Below are 10328 nucleotides of genomic sequence, written 5' to 3' on the forward strand. Positions count from 1 at the left end.
ATTTTTTGAAAACGACGCTCTGTGTCGCTTTTATTACGACGACAAGCGTCACTTTTAGGAAAAAATATTTTAGTTAATTTTAGAAAAGGCGAAGCTGTGCGTCGTTTTTTGTTCTTCATGTGAAGAACACATGATGAACAAAAAATGACGGACATCGTCACTTTATTGTAGAAAAAATAATTTATTTTCCAAAACAATTGACATTGTCCATCGTATTTTGACAAAAATTTTTTTAGAAAAAGCGACGTCAGTTGTCGCCTTTTGTTCTTTATAATGAATAGAAAAAAGAGATTGTTAGTCACTTTTTGTTCTGCATAATGAATAAAAATGGTTTTTCTCACCGCTTTTTGTTCTTCATAATGAATAAAAAATCGATGGCTATCGTCGTTTTTCTTTAAAAAAAATTACTGATTTAAAAAGCGGCGCAAAGCGGTGCATTTTTGGAAATGTATTTCAATATATTTCTAAAAAGTAACGGACAAAAGGGGCCCTGTACATCACTTTTCTGCATTTTTTTGGATGCAGAAATCTGCATTTTCTGCATCCCACCTTCGAAATAAAATACAATTTGTTATATACAATGCCATGCAACACACAATACTAATCATACAACGAACTACATCATCAAAACATTTGATAATTCAAATTATCAACGCTTCAAGCACATCCAAAACACTTATCCATTATTCAAAAACACTTAACAAGTAATTCAAAAACATTCAAAACACTTAAGTCTATAAGGTTCTTAATTTAAAAGTTAAAAGTTACGTTCAAGAATTAAATGTCTAAAAAAGTCTAGACGCCAAATCCAACTAACACTAAGAATTAGTGTCAAGAAACTCATCGCATTTTGTTTCTTCTTAGCTACTTGAATCGGGAGATGGAGAATGGTGATGATGACACCTCATGCTAACCATTTGTTTCTTGAGTTCCACGACAGTCTTGCTCGTAACTTTATTTTAGGCAACGGGTTGTGCCAAGGCACATGAAAGATCTATAATCTGCTGCGATATAGCAGCAAGCTGAACAATGTCAATCTCCTTAGCCTGGCGTGAGGAACCAATACCATCCCATCCAGCACGAAGACGTCGTGAATCATTTTGAGAACCAAACCCAAAGGTTTTCCCCTCTTTTTCCTCCCGCCACTTTTTTTGTCCAAATTTTAATTGATTCCTACTGTGTAGGCTCGATTAAACCAAACTCAGACAAGTAACGTATATATTCATTCTACATATTAAAAAAGACACATTAGTAAATTTTACTATTACTAAATAAGGTGGAATATAACATAAATTTCAATATTTTTTGCTTGCATATTGAATACAAAAAATAAGATAGAATGAAATAACTGAAAATTATAGATCATTTGGACTCAATAAGTAACTTATTTTATTCATTCCTAGTGTTTCTTAACTAGCACTTTAGACAGCTTAACAAAGGTTTGGGAAATATAGTAACTAGCATCAACAATACATATTAAAAAAGAAACCTTAAGAACCAATATGTTTGTTAATTTTGTTTTTGGTGGACTGCTGGACTCGTTAAGAACATGGTATTGCTAACAAGACGCACTTACTAGTGAATGATATACCTAGTGGACTCCTCAAAAGAGTCAATCTTATTGCACGATATGTTTCATGAGAAAGACTATATGGGTTACTTGCTAGTCGATAACAAAAGGTAGCCAATAAGAGATTGATATAGCTAGTTCAATATAAAAGTATAATAGAGTAAAATATAAATATAAGTCTTACATTGGCATTTTCAGTGCTGGGCTCAACCCACATATCTGGGTTCGACTTATTTTTTTTTCCTTCAGATGTGTTCTTCTAAAGAGCTCAAGTTGAGTCGGTTCGCAACCCAAGTCCTTCTCCTGTAAACAAAGGGTAAATAAGCATAATCAAGTAATATTTAATGAACTTTATATAAAAACATAAATTAAAACCTAAGGTTACTACTTACCATTTCTCAAACTATGACCCGAACACTCTTTGCACCTCCGATGTGAAATGAGACACCTTTTAAACTGGATCTAGCTTTCTTATTTTGCTCACAGAGTGACTTATATATTAGATAATCCTAATAAATACACAAATCATCATATACGTCTTTGTTAAACCATTCTGCAACATTGCCTGTATGCCTAACAGGTCCTAGCCAGTTTTGTAGACTTACACTAACATTCTTCTCAAAAATAGTGAATATAACTCAATTGTGCTTTTTCAACCAAGCACACATTGTATGAAAATCAATTGAGTAGAATTATATCATATATATATATATATATATACGCATATACAAATATATATTACTATTAAAGATAACTAAATAATAATTAAATCTAGTATAACTTGAACTCTTCAAACTTGACTTGTCTATGGGCTTCTGGAATCTCCAACCAACTGTGCCAAGGTTGTGACAAACCCTACTAACGCTCTCCCTTACTACCTTATTAACTCCAATTTTCCTGTATAATTTTATCTTAGGTAGATAGAAGTATTTTTTTAAGAAAATAATGGAATTAATTTAAAAAAATTTACCTCTCTTCTAGATACATCCACCTCATTTGAACTGGGCCTCCAAGACATGCCTCTTCTATGAGGTGAATTGGAAGATGCTCCATCACATCAAAAAATCCACATGGAAAGATATTCTCCAACTTAGTAGTGATAACGGGAATATTCTGCTTCATTCTATCCAAGCTACTCTCCAACAACTTTCTCGAACAAAAATATTTGAAGAACAAACTTATCATTGTGATTGGCTTCCATATCCTCTCAGGAAGGTGGCTAAATACTATAGAATCAAGGTTTCCATAAAAATGTGACAATCATGGCTTTTCATACCAATCAACTTCCTTTCTTCCATATTTGCTCGTTTTCCTAAATTTAAAGCATATCCCCCGAGCATCCCCATATTCTTAACCCCACTCACATATTTCCTATTTCTCATCTAATGTGAATGAAAAACTGACCTTGGTCTTAAATAATTTACCATTTTCTTTTTCCTTCAACTACAATTCCTTTCTCTTACAATACTCGTTAATATCCATTCTTGCTTTTGAATTATCTTTTGTATTACCATTAACATCCATCACTGTGTAGAATAAATTATCAAAATAATTTTTTTCAATGTGCATCAGATCAAGATTATATCTTAGTTTATTGTCCCCCCAATACAGCAACTCCCAAAATATGCTTTTTTGGTCCAATTATGTTCAACACCATATCCAGGAAGTCTAGAAGGTGGACCATCTGTAACTCTAGGCAAATTACAAACTCTATCCCAAATTTGATGTCCTGGTAGTAATGGATGTGGTGGATCATTCTCAATCTTATTCTTTTTGAAGGCATTTTTCATCCTTCAAAACTCGTGGTCCATTGGTAAGAACTGACGGTGACAATATAACCAATAATTTTTTCGACCATACTTTAAAGTGAATGCTTTACTACTTTCCATGCAATATGGGCATGTTAACTTTCTAGCAGTCATCCAACCATACAACATCCTATACGAAGGAAAATCGCAAATAGTCTACATTAAATTTGCACTTATAACAAAATTCTTCTTAGTTGATATATCATATGTCACTACACTTTCATGCCATAATTGTATTAATTCATCTATCAATGGCTGGAGATATACATCGATCAAACTTTTTGGATAGTGGGGACCTGGAATAATAAAACTTAGAAATTTGTAGGGACTTGTCATGCACATTTCAGGTGGGGGATTATGTAGAGTAATAACTACAAGCCAACAAGAAGAAGGTGTGCCACAATTAGAGAATGGTGTGGAACCATTTGCACACAAACCCAATTTGACATTTCTTTGTTCACTAGCAAAATTAGGATACGTTTATCGAAACACTTCCACACTTCTCCATCTGATGGATGAGACAATTCAACCTGGTGGCCTTCTATTTTCATGGTTCCATTTCATGTGTAGGGCAGAACTCATCAAAGCATACAACCTCTTTAACCTAGGTATAAGAGGTAAATAGTACATCGCCTTAATAGAAACCATATTTTCCCTGGGACTCCGCTTATAACGAGCATGTCCACAAAACTTACAATCTTCTAATTCAACATCATTCTTATAGAACAACATACAACTATTTATACAACAATGGATTCTATTGTATGACAATCCCAACTTGGAAACCAATTTATTTTCTTGATAAAAATTCTAAGGTATGTTCAACTCTAGATTTACTAGTTCACCCAAAACACCAACCATAGAGTCCATAGTAGCTTGAGCAATATTCCAATCAGATTTGATAATTATTAAACTAACTGCAACAAATAAAGCAGAATGCAGACTACCTTCACATAGTGGGTGACTAGCCTCTTCAAACTATTGATAGAAACCTCTTGCTTCTTCATTAGGATCTTCTTCTAAATTCAGTTCAGGTTCTATCCCATCCCTAGTTCCAAAATCATCATTGACTATTTCATGAATCATATCATCATGTTGTACCCTATCATGTTAAACCCTATGTTGAACTCTAGCATGTTGAATACTAGCATGTCGACTATGTACAAGCATGTCATATTCATCCACAGGCAACAAATTATGATATATACCATTCAAACCATCTTTCTCTCTCTATGATTGACCCATACAAAGTATCTTGTCTTAAATCCATCACGATAGAGATGAGTCATAGTTATATCTAGTTGAAAAAACTTCAAGCACCTACATGAACTATAAGGACACCTAACCACTCCATTTTTTTGATAAATATCGAGTGACATCGCATGATCGATAAAACCTCTAACGCCATTAAGAATTGGGGTTTTAAACCACCAACATTTTCATAATCCATATCATACATCGACAAACGATGATTTATCTACAAAAATATAGAGATATTCAATAATATGCAAGTTTAAATTAAAACATAAAAAAATGAAGTCACTAGTTCACATTTCAAGTGACTACACTTGAATCATTTTAAAGTAGCTACACTTAACCATTTTTAAGTCACAAGGTCACAATCTCAAGTGCCTAAACTTAAGCATTTTCAAGTCATTAACTTCACAATTCAAGTAGCTACACTTAACCATTTTCAAGTCACAAGTTTACAATTTCAAGTAACTGCACTTAACCATTTTCAAGTCATAAGTTCACAATTTTAAGTAACTACAACACTTAATCATTTTCAAATCATAACTTCACATTTCAAGTAGCTACACTTAACCATTTTCAAGTCACAAGGTCACACTTTCAAGTACCTACCCTTAAGCATTTTAAAGTCATTAATTTCACAATTTAAGTAGCTACACTTAACCATTTTCAAGTCATAATTTCACAATTTTAAGTAACTATACTTAACAATTTTAAAGTCATAAGTTCACAATTTCAAGTAAATACACTTGAGCATTTTCAAGTCATTAACTTCACATTTTAAGTAGCTACACTTAACCATTTTCAAGTCACAAATTCACAATTTCAAGTAATCATTTAACCATTTTCAAGTCACAAGTTCACAATTTCAAATAACTACAATACTTAATCATTTTCAAATCATAACTACACATTTCAAGAAGCTACATTTAACCACTTTCAAGTCACAAGGGCACAATTTTAAGTACATACACTTAAGCATTTTCAAGTCATTAACTTCAGAATTCAAGTAGCTATGCTTAACCATTTTCAAGTCACAAGTTAACAATTTTAAGTAACTACACTTAGAGTTGTCAATACGGGTCGACCCAGCCCACACGGGCTTTAAGTTTGACGGGCTAGGCCAGGCTGGCCCATCAAAAATCTTCATTATCGTCAAGTTGGTTGTAACTTGATTTGAAACCACTTTGAATATGTCTTTAGTCTCATTTAACCAAATCATTGGATCTTTGAACCATCAGCTCTGATACCACTTGATGGGTTCAAAATTGAGAGGATGTCATATGGAAGCTTAAAGTTGGTAAACCATAAAGGTGATAATTTAGATGATAAAGAAAATATAATAAACATAATTATTATAGAATTCGGACAATTGGCCAACATATGAAAACGAAATAAAATGAAAGCATAAAAACTACTAGAGGGAAATTTCCCCCTAAACAAGACTATTTAAAAACTACATTATGGATACTATTGTGTTGTTGTATGAGAAGAGGAGTCTTCTATTTATAGAGGTCCAAAACTTTTCCTCCAAGAAAGATGTTACCCAACTATGAAAGAGTTTTATATTTTGTTTTTAGGAAAAGTAAAAGTAATTATGGTTACTTTTATCTTCCTTCTAAGAAAAAGTAAAACTTAAATTTGGTAAGAAAATCAAGGCAAAAAGCCTAACAATAGACACCTGGTTGGTATTACCAGCTATATCTCTCTGATGTCAAGCAGTTCCTTAAGTTTGTTGAGACAGAGGTCAAAATGATTTGTCTCAAAGTTCCAAATACATCAATTTATAGCTTCCCTAATATAAATGAATTTGGATTTTTCGATTGTTTCTTGGGGAAATTGGATGAGATGTTAAGTTCTAAGCCCAATTTAGTTATCGACTTAAATCTTTAAATAGGGTCAATGAAAGAGGGCTTATTGTGTCTAAAAATACTGACTGATCATTTCCCTGAAATTTAAAATGAGTATCATGAAGCTTATTGTCTTATAGCAAGATTTACTACAATGGCATATAAGGCAAAATATGTAATGGGTTTGTCCTTGACCAATTTTTATCCACTCTGGTAGTTCTTTGGATTTCTGAAGTTGTTGAGAATATCAAGCCTATAAATAAATTTATTAGGCAGATGTGAATGAAAAAGGATAGATGCAACAGTGCACAAAGTTAAAAAGAACTCACCTTATTTTGTGTCGTCTTTCTCAGCAAATACTCCAGGACCAAATGAAGAAATTGAGGGTTTCCGGAAGGTGATGGACCAAATAAAAAAGCAGCTACTTAGAGGTTCACTTCATCTAGATGCCATCTCAATGGGTGGCATGCCAAGAATTTGTAACTACTCTTGCTGAGAAAATTTATAATGATCCAGTAATCACCTCTCAATTTGATGTCGGTTCTCAGTGTCATGTGTCTCAAGTATATTCGTTAAGAGAGTTGTTGCTAAGCATTTTGAATAGGGTTCTTCAACCTGTTGATTGTAATAAAAATTGGTGAATTAGCTAATAAGTTACGTAGATTCTTATTGACCAAGAGATTCTTCATTCTTATTGATGATGTGTAGGATGATAAAGTGTGGGACAATATACATGTTTTCTTCATAGAATTTTAGAATAGGATTAGAATTATCCTCATAACTCATCTGAGTAACAAATTCCAATTATGCTAAACATAAAAGTTAACCTCATCATCTTCATTTATCTAGCGATGACGAGTGTTGGACATTATAACAAGAATGAGTTATTTCAAGGAAAGAGTTTTCTGCCTGAAATTGTTGGTGTGGGCTTTAGAATAGCCAAAAAATATAGAGGGTTTCCTCTTGTAACACCCTGCATTTTTGGGTTAGAATTAGAATTATTATTCCTATGTGTATAAATTAGAATCCGATTATTTCTATAAAAATATAAGTGTCATGATCATTTACCTAGTGTGAAAAGTGCTTTCAAGGTGAAAAATGTTCATAGAAAGCACTTAGAGTGAAGTGGAGATAAGATCTTTTAATTCAACCAAATTTTGGCATCCAATCCTACTAGGATCAACTTTGAACGTGTATAACTTCTGAAATATATTGAATTTAGGGGCTCAAGACTCACCAAATTAAATATAATTGAGTCCTTTTTCTAACGTATCTAATTTCTCCTGAATCCAATACCCGAGCAAAACGTCATGAGCATTTTTGTGAGAAACCAGTGTGGGTTCACTATTTTAGTGTGTCACGGAGGATATTATCCATAATAAGTAACGTGGCATAGAGGTTAGCCTCCATGATAAGGTTCATCCCATTATGTAAAAGTCATGTTGTCTTATCTTATTTTCTTTAGGATGAGGGCTAATAAGGTCTGTTCACCTATGAACGACCTTTAAACACTATATGAACCTATTTCCATCAGTTTTTATAACACAAAAGCTATTATTCCACCCTCAAACACAAAACCCAAGAAAATCGTAATGGTTTCACCATATGTTTATCTTTTGAGTTACAAGTTTCAAATTACTTTTCAATTCTCTTGTGTTTAAGGTATGTACCTCTTTCCCTATACTTGTATTTTCTTAATGGCATGAAAATTGGTTTATTATTCATGGTTTTGATGCTGGGTTTTGAACTACGAGTTGAGAGTTTTGGATATGAATTGTTTGAATGTTTTCTCATGATTACTATTGAACTACTATGCTTGACATTATTAATTTACACACTCATTGGGGTGCATGGGAATGGTGAATGGAATAGGGGTACAATAGATTCTCCAAATAATTAGTTTTGGTATGAAAACTGGTAATAACCTCAACCCACTTGCATAATTAGTTTTGGAATGTGCTATCAATTGGCTTGACTTATTTCTTTAAAACTAAAGAATTGCATGAATGGCAAAACGATGAAGAATGGTTTTGGAAAAAAGAAAAAACTTGTGGGATATGAAGGAATCCCCAAATGATTTTTATAATAGAGTCGGAGGTACGAAGAAATCCCTAAATAGTTGGCTAATGACATTCCTTACAAGCTATAGTTGATATAACGATACCACTTAATGATTTCATAATAATTGACTCCTTAATGTAATAGTTGGGTTATATGTTAAACATTTTAATTGGGCTTAAAGGGGGATGTGTAGCTCATCGTAGAAGGTGGAGGTCTTGGGAAGGCTGATACTAGAAACTCACATTTGCCAACATGAGGTTTGGTCTTGATAACAATGTGCTTATGTCACATTGTAATCCCCGACCTTCTATGGTACCTCCAGTTTGTGCAGCTAACACACACTGGGCCCTTTTAGCAGGGGAGCTGAACCCATATAGCCCGTAGGTGCAGGTTTATAACGGTCAAGCTACACAGTCCATGTTAAGGTTTTAAAAGTTCATGCTAAGCCTTGTTCCCTATCCTGGCATGTTATATTTATAAATATGTATATGCATATTATTGTGTGCATTTGTTTTTGGACGATTTGTTAACTTTTGCACATGGAATTATTTTATCCCTTCCCAAAGTTAAATGCAAGTGCTCATCCTACTAATCATCTCTGGACGTTGTATCCCCAAGCGATGCAGGGTTTGAAGGCACTTATGCTTTTCCTGTGTAGTGATAGGTTTATGAGTTGTTAGTTGTCATCTTTGAAGTTGTGAGCTTTCATTCTTCAGAATGGTTATCATTTTAAAGTCGTATCCCTTTTGTTTCATAGACTACCCTCTGGTTTCTTTTGGCTATTTTTGGGGGCATGTCCAAACTTAGACTAATTTTGGTTCTATCTAGAGGCTTTGTGGATTACTGTGGACTTGGGATTGGTTGTTGAATTATTAAACTTATTTTGAGTCATACTTATCTACCTTGTTTTATGTTTGGAATTCCGTTGCTATACTCATATTTGTCTAAGTTGACTACGCAAAGAGGGTGTTCTCTAGTCCTCGGTGGACTTGAGATACCCATAATGACCAGGCCCTGGTTTGAGTCGTGACACCTCTCTTCATTGTATTAGTTGTTGGTATTCTCAAAGAGAAAGAGATAAAAGCAGAATTATGAAAGGAAATAGAAGAAAAATCATGGTTTACTAAATATTAACATCTTAGAAGAGAGCATGTCAATAATCGAATTCAGTTATACCAATTTACCATACCAGCTAAAGCGTTATTTTCTCTATTTTGGAGGACTTTTAAAGGGAAAGGATATTCATGTCTCGAAGTTGACTCGATTGTGGGTTGCTGAGGGTTTCAAAAAAGCAAATAAGGAAAACAGACTTGAAGATGTTGCAGAAAGTCTCTTGGAAGATCTTATTAGTAGAAATTTAGTGATGGACATCGAGAAAAGACCCGATGCAAAGCTGAAAACATGTCACTTTCATGATTTGTTGCATAAATTCCGCTTGAAAAAGTCCAAACACGAGAATTTCTTTTGCCATATCAGTGGGTATTGTTAAAATATGAGTAGGAATAGGAATAAAATATAAAATCCTACTAAGAAAAGTATTATATTTTAGTGTCTATAAATAAGCTCTCAATGTAATTATGTAGATACACAATTAAATAATATTTTTTCTTCACTATTTCTCCTATGGTATCAAGGAGTTGGTGAGAAACTTCAGCAACAAAAAGGAAAACTCAGTCACTGTGCATCAATTTTCAATGACTGAAATGTGTCATTATCTGTGTTGTGGGTAGTGTGTAAAAACACCACCATGAGGATCAAAAAACTCAGGTGACAAAACCCCAACCAAAA

At 33.5% G+C, this 10328-nt stretch overlaps 1 pseudogene; it reads left to right on the plus strand.

Annotated features, from left to right (window-relative positions):
- The first annotated feature begins 6925 nt into the window (after positions 1 to 6925).
- On the plus strand, positions 6926 to 10029 carry LOC107846542 (annotated as a pseudogene).
- The last annotated feature ends 299 nt before the right edge of the window (positions 10030 to 10328 follow it).

This window comes from Capsicum annuum, unplaced genomic scaffold (genome assembly GCF_002878395.1).
Source record: "Capsicum annuum cultivar UCD-10X-F1 unplaced genomic scaffold, UCD10Xv1.1 ctg69838, whole genome shotgun sequence".
Lineage (NCBI taxonomy): Eukaryota > Viridiplantae > Streptophyta > Magnoliopsida > Solanales > Solanaceae > Capsicum > Capsicum annuum.